The sequence below is a fragment of the Leptopilina heterotoma genome, unplaced genomic scaffold, assembly GCF_015476425.1.
Source record: "Leptopilina heterotoma isolate Lh14 unplaced genomic scaffold, ASM1547642v1 Lhet_169, whole genome shotgun sequence".
Classification (NCBI taxonomy): Eukaryota; Metazoa; Arthropoda; class Insecta; order Hymenoptera; family Figitidae; genus Leptopilina; species Leptopilina heterotoma.
In genome coordinates, this window is record NW_025110885.1 from 1,381,166 (window position 1) to 1,388,891 (window position 7,726).

Here is a 7,726-nt window from a genome sequence, read left to right on the forward strand (position 1 = left end):
TCCTATCAAAGCAGAATTTAATTATTAAGTAGAAAAAGAAAAGTGTGGTAGGACAAATCGTTTTTAAGTAGATAATGTTTTTTTTTGATACGACAATATTTAGTTTTTTAGTTGAAAAAACATATTTTCTGAGCTTTTGGTTTTTCTGTAAATTTTTATTATAAACTATGTAACACTGACATTTTAGGGAAAAATTATTATTGTCATAGTAGAAAACGAACAGTTTAGTCAGACAAATTATATTTTTTATTCTAGATACTTTTACTTTCCCTAGATTTTTTAGTAGAAAAAGTAGAGTCCAGACAGACTAATTCCATGATCATAATAAAATAATTGTATTCCTTTTCAACCGAAATAGTAAAAAAAAAACTTTAAATCTGTTTTTTCCTTGTAAAATTATAGCAAAATAAATTCTTCAATTATAATAAATTAAATTTTTAATTCAATTCTATAAATTATACTTAAATAATGAATTTCTTTTATTAAATCAAAAAGAATATTTTCTTTCACAGAAAAAAAATTTTCATCCTTCTATTTTTGTGTGATAATAAATATTTTTTATATTCTAATACAAATAAAGGTGTCACGCAAGAATACAGATATGATTCCAAGAAACTTTGAGCTTTTATATTTTTTTCTCTTTCTTTTTTGTGTGGAGAATTTATTATTTTGGGTAAAGTATAAAAAAAAAGTTTCTTTTTTTGATTCAGAGGGTGAAACGCACACATGTTGCATATAGAGATTTGTCGAGAGGCCACATAGTCGAATTGACGTCACATAAGGTGGTTTACCACCTTTTTGACGTCACATATAATGGTTAAGCTTTTCAGATAATCAGAAACATAAAAAAATATTCGCAAAAAAAAAAAGAAAAATGACGATTTTTCTACACACATTTTTTTTTTGTCATAACACGTAATATTACCAAACATTTCTTATCGTCAAGCTCTCTTTCGTAATATTCTCTTATATACTGAATGCTTAATTTTTGCTTCCGTAAATTTTTTTCTTATGGAATTTTCAATAATAAGTAATATTTAATTTTTTTCAATTTTAATAATTTAGTATAATTTATTATAATAACTGATATTAAGAACTAAAGAAAGTGATTTTTATTCTCGTATTTTTTTCGGTTTAAAGAAAGAAGAAAAGAGGAAAATTAGGAAAATATTAAAAATTATTCGCGAAGAAAAAAATATAATTTTTTGGAAAATTTTTGTCGATTTCTAGGTTTTGTCAAATTTTCACCTTTTGGATAAGAAAATAAAACAGAAAAATAATAAAAAAAGGGAAAAATATTAATTGCTCATAAAAATAATTACGAGATTTGATATGATGCGATTAATGGTGGAAAAGTTATTTTCCAAACGGAGCGTGGAGGAATATTTTTAAAATTTATTACCAAGTTTCATTGCGTGAAAATGACCATGAAAATTACTTCCGCTGTAAAACACGCAAATCGTCAGTTATTTTCTCACGAGGAAGTTAACGAGACATTTGAAAATGACATTATTCATCTGTTTAAACAGTGATTCAATTGTTGAAGGTGTTTTTCAGTGAAAAAATTACATATATATAGGAAGTACGTGACATATGAATATATAATTATTCTTGGCAGAATTACAATTCTATATAACATTGTATATATAAAATTTCTTCAGAAAGGTCAGTTTCTATATTATATACTTCTTCTTATGTATATATAGCTCTTCAAATATACATTGTATGTGCTTTTAATAAAAATAAAAATTGATCATTGAAAGGATAACTTTGGAGGATTATTTCGATATCTATATATTTTTCCATTAAAAGTAGCATTTTTCCTTGACATTATTTTTCAGGAGTTAAATCTTATTTAGGAACTTTACTTTTCTTCTTTAAAAGTTCTTTCGAATACTGATGTTCTCAATCCTTATAAATCCTTTCAGCACACTCATTGTAGATATATAAACACACATTTTCCTATGAAAGAATAAAAATTGTATGTACAAAATATTTTCATGTAGAAAATTTTCTTTTCTTTTGAATAGTGCGATTATATTAAATTTTTTCAATAATCCCCCCAATATTACGCATAAAAAAAGTAATATTCCTTTAGAAAAAAAATTGAAATAAAAATAAATTTCAAAAAAAAAATTTTTCCAAAAGAAAATATTTTTTTCACTTGAGAAAATAATACTAAAGCTAACATTATTAAAGCAACAACAATTAAAATACGGTTTAAAAAAAAATTTTATATAAAACTTGTTTAAAAAAGGGTCTTAAAAATTTAATTATTAATATTAAAAAAAGGGGTCGAAAAAAAACTAATAAATTAAAAAACTGGACCAAAAAAGGCCTCTGAAAATTTTGTCAATATTTAAAAAAAAAGGTTTGAAAAAACCTACGAAAGGTGATTTTTCTTATAATTTTTTTTACTGTATAAATAACAGAATTTTAATTTATTTTTATTCGTAAATTTGCAGTTGAGTTTCGCGTAAAAAGCTCCGCCTAAAAAAAAATGAGAGAAGGAGACAAATCACATGAACTTTGCACACATAGTTAATTTTTAAAAATAGAAATTTCATTCAAGGTTTTCTTAAAAAAAGAAATTCGTTGACGCGGAAAAAAACATTCGATTGTCAGTAATAAATTATCTATTTTGTGTACGTGCATTTTGTTAACATAATTTTTTTGTCTCCTCTTTGAAAAAAAAAAAACTAAAAAAGAAAAATCTACTCTCTTTTGTGATTATTATAAAAAAATATTCAAATTTTCGCTATTCTATTAATTTTTCACAAAAAAATGGTAAAATTATTTTTCTAAAAATTTCTAAAGTAAATTTCTAAAAAAATAATTTCCTAATTTTTTTTTGTAAAAAATATTTTGTTTACCCGAAAATATGAATTGTGTCATTGTTTCTCTTTTATTTCTGTTTAAAGAGAGAAAAAAAAAAAGATTTATATTAACGTACTCGTCTTTTTGTAATATACGAAAAGGCAAATTGATGTGAGTTTTTACAAAATTTTAAAGTTTCCTCGAAATTCTGTTTTTCACTTTCAAAACTCGTGCGTGTAGACATTAAAAACGTGTGATCTGAAGAATTATGATACTCACGTCGGACTTTCAGAAGAGACATGTTGTCTGCGACGATTTCCAAGAAATTTAAAATTTACCTCAGCCAGCAATATGCCAAAAAGTCACTCGATTTTTATCGTGAATTTACTTTATAATCTTTTATTTTTTTATTCTCTTATAAGCTTTTAGCAAGCGCTAAATAAGCGTTTACAATAAATATAAGTTATTTTTATATTTTTCCACAAATTTATTATTTTTAATTCCAATATTTATATTTTTTATCACTATATTATTAATATTTAATCTAATTTATTTATTTATTATTATTGATTATATTGTTATTATTGCTCTTATTGTTAATTATTATTTTATTTAAGAAATTTTTATTATTAAGAATTTTTATTATTATTTTTTTTCTATTGAAAATTAAAAATATGAAAACGAAACCTAGTCATTTTTATTATTTTTTTATTATTTTTTGTTATTTTTATTATTATTCAATTATTTGTTTTAAGTTTCGAAAAAGAAGAAAATTGTAAATTTGAAAAAGAAAAATTTTTTAAAAATAATTTTCTGAGTTGAAATTTATTTTTGAATTATTTAAATAAAGACTAAAAATTGAAACGAATTTTTAAACAGTGTTTGCGTGCATTTTACGATAATTCGAAATTGGGTCAATGATTTTGTCACATTCTTGTAAAGAAGAAATTAAAAGGAGAAAAAATAGAGAAATAATCGAATTTTGTGTGTGTGTGTGTCTGTTTTTTCTCTTCGTTTTGTTACATCATTGAAAAACCTAAATCTATTAACCCATTTACGACATACTATAAAATCGAAAACAACAAATTTTGGTGAAAGTGTTTTTATAAATGAGTGTTTGTATTGTTTTCTATAAAATTGTTTATTTACAAAATTGAGAGGAAAATTTATTAGCAAATAAAACGTTTTTTTCTTGCTTGAAACTAGAGAAGTAAAATTTGCAAATTTGTTCATTCGAACTAAATTCTTATATATAGGACACTGAATTAAAAAAAAATTTTTCGAATATAATATTTTTTAATAAATACTTTATTAATATTTGAATGATTTTTTTCTATTTTGTGTTTTGTATAATATAGTATTTAAAGAATAGAATAAAATATATATTTTAATCAATTTTTTAATATTTGAAAGGATTTTTTTTTTGGTACTATTTTTTATTTTTATTTTTATCTAAACGATTACTTTTTTTAAAAAATATTTCTCTATTCTTACAATTCCAGAAATTCGTTATTATTTGTGTCATCACTTTTACATTATTTTTTTAATAAATGAGGAACAATTTGCTTTTTTCCAATGACTTATTTCTTCGAAGTTAATGAGTTATATGTTATTATAATATTTTTCAAAAAGCAAAAAAAAAAAAAAAAAACTTTCAAGAGAAAAAAATATTGAACAAGACAAATGGAAATTGAAAAATGAGGAATTAGTTTCAAGTGTGAAATGAAAAATATATTCAATTTCGTATTTTGTCTTCGGGAGATTTATTTTTCATCACTTTTACTTTGAAAAGAGACTTTTAGGACAGTGACCCGTGTTGTAATGGGGGAAAAGGTAAACTGATAAAGAAAAGTTTATCAGTCTCTCATCACTATATATTGTATTTCCGCTATTAAAACTTATTGACTATTTTTTATTACTTATTATTTCTTTTTAGTAATTATAATTAATTAATTAAATAATAGTTATTGTTTCATTACATTAGTTATTACAATTTATTTATATAGTATATTTATAGCAATTTTAGTTGTTTATTTAATACAATTTTATTTATATATTTATTACAATTTTATTTATTTATTTTTAACAATTTTATTTATTTATTTATGACAATTTTATTCATTTATTTATTGTGCTTTATTTACATTATTTTTAAATTATAATAAATAGTACTTTTTGTAAATTAATATTAAACCAATACCTCATTATAATAAATTTTGCAATTAATAAAAAATTTTTCCATTAAACAAATAAAATATCAATAAACTTAATTTCAAATATTTGTTTTTCAAAAAATAAAATTACGTACAGCCAAAGGCTAAATAAATTTTAATTAGGTGATTAAATTTATGTTACACAGTAGCAAAAATAGATGTATAATTTAATAAAGATGAAATGTTATTCTCGTTTGAAATGAAGAGGGTAAAAAAAAGTAATCAGTAATTGGCTTCAGAAAGTAGGGTTTCTATTAAGACTCTCACTCTCCTGAGGTAATTTTGGAAAATTTCTCTCCTTTCTCGAACCCTTATTTTTCCACTCGATTTTTATTGTCCCACATGTGACACTCACGTGTTTTTATCGTGATTTGCCTGAGAGCCAAGACTTTACGAAATTTTCCTATATAACTCGGCAAACTATAAATTGGAATATTGGATTTAGCGGCGAATAAAAGTACCATTATATAGTTTATATCCAATTTCATTTGTGCCATAATTTTAAAATCGATTCTTTATAATTCAAAAAGAAAGTTTTTTTATAATACTGTAAAAATTTATATTACAATTTTCAAAAGTCGATAATAATTTATTAGTTTTCAACAAATTTTTTATGATTTTTTTTCTAATTTTATATTTAAATAATTAAATTATAATTTTTTTTTATAATTTTTTATAATTTGTTATAAATAATAATTAGGTACTAATTATAAAATACAAAAAAAATTGTAGCCGTTCTAGGTAAAATTCTTTTTCTTTCGGCTATTTATTTATTATCTACTAATAATTTCTATTTTTGTCCTTTGAAAAATGAAGAAGAGTATTTCTTTCTTTCCTTTTCTTTTTTCTTTTTTTTTTTTTTTTGACGAGAAGAAAATGATAATAATTGAGTATTATTTTAAGCATGTTTATATATAGTCGAAAATTACATGAAATATGAAGTGTTTGAGTAAGAAATGAATATTTCCTTAAGTACACTGACAAGTACACAAATTGAAAAAGCAATGGCTTTCAAAAGAGATATAAATTAAGCTTTTGAAATTATTATAGAAATTGAAAATTACTTCCGGTATAAAAGCAGTGCTTGAAACTCGTGTGGATAATCATTATTATTATCCTACGCTTTTGATTGCAAACCACTTTAATCATTTCTATTAAGATTGATATTTTCTCTGTTTATATATACATATATATATATTTTTAAAACTAAAACAAATAAATTCTCCTCAGCTCTGAATCACAAGAAACGTAATAACATTGCATAATTTTGCGTTTCACTTTTAATTGCCATATTGTTCGTTTCACGGGTGTTGAATTTGTGCGATAATCTCAACAATCAAATCTTTTCTTTCATTTTGTTTCTTTGCAAAAATTTTCAACTTCTTTCTTTATTTTCTATTTTTTTTACTTTTTTAAATTTTAATTTATTTTGTCTTGCTTTGTTTGCTTTTCGTAAATAAATAAGTAAATTCGATAAATAAAATAAGTAAAATAATAATCAATGTAAAATAATAAAAAATTATAAATAAAATAAATACAATTAAATAATGGTTTAAAGAAAAAAAAATTATTCACTAACATTGTTGAAATATAAATAAATGAATAGAATGAATTAAGTAAAATAAGTAATTCTTCCAAAGAATGTGATTTTAAATTTTGAAAATAATTTAAATTGTGGCATGAATTTTATGAAAATTCTTGAAAATAATTCAATGCTTGGCAAGATTTTTATTAAAATTCTTTAAAATAATTAAATTGTTTTAAGAATTTATTAGAATTTTTTTGAAAATAGTGAATTTTTTAATACTTTTTATTGAAAATTTTGAAATTAATTTAATTTTATAAGAATTTAATGAAGAATTTCTTATAAGTTTTCAAAATAATAGTGTTTATTATTAATTAATAATTTTCCTACTAAATTATATTCAAATTATCGATATAGAAAATTTAATTCTTTTAAACAATTATATTAGGATTTTTTTAATAATTACATTTTTTTCAAGAATTTGATTAAATTTCGTAAAAATAATGTAAGTTTTTTTTTAAATTTTAATCAAAAATTTTGAATATAATTGAAATCTACAAAAAAATGTTATCACAAGCTTTTAAGAATAATTGCATTTTTTAAAAGATTTTATTACAATTTTTAAAAATAATTAAATCGGTTAGAGAAATTTTATTAAAATTAACTTGAAAATAATTAAATTTTTTCCAAGAAATTTTATTAAAATTGTATTAAAAAAAATTGAATTCCTAAGATGAATTTTATTATTTATAAAAATAATTGAATTCTTGCGAAGATAATTTTACAATTTATAAAATTATTTGAATTCCAGCGAAGATTTTAACAATTTACAAAAATAATTGAATTGATTAGAACAATTTTATCAGAATTTTGGAAAATAATTGAATTTTTTGATAGAATTTTATTAAAAATTTTGAAAATAATTGAATTTATTGAAAAATTTTATTCTAACGTTAAAAAATAATTCTTCTTTTTTATTTATTTATTTTTTTAAAAGAATTTTTTCAAAATTGTTGAAAAGAATGAATTTTTATTAAAATTTTTGAAAATAATCGAATTTAATTAATAGGTATTATAAAAAATAATTGAATTCCTCCAAAGAATTTTATCAGGGAATTTTTTGAAAATAATCAAATTTTTTAAAAGAATTTTATATCAAAAATTTTGAAAA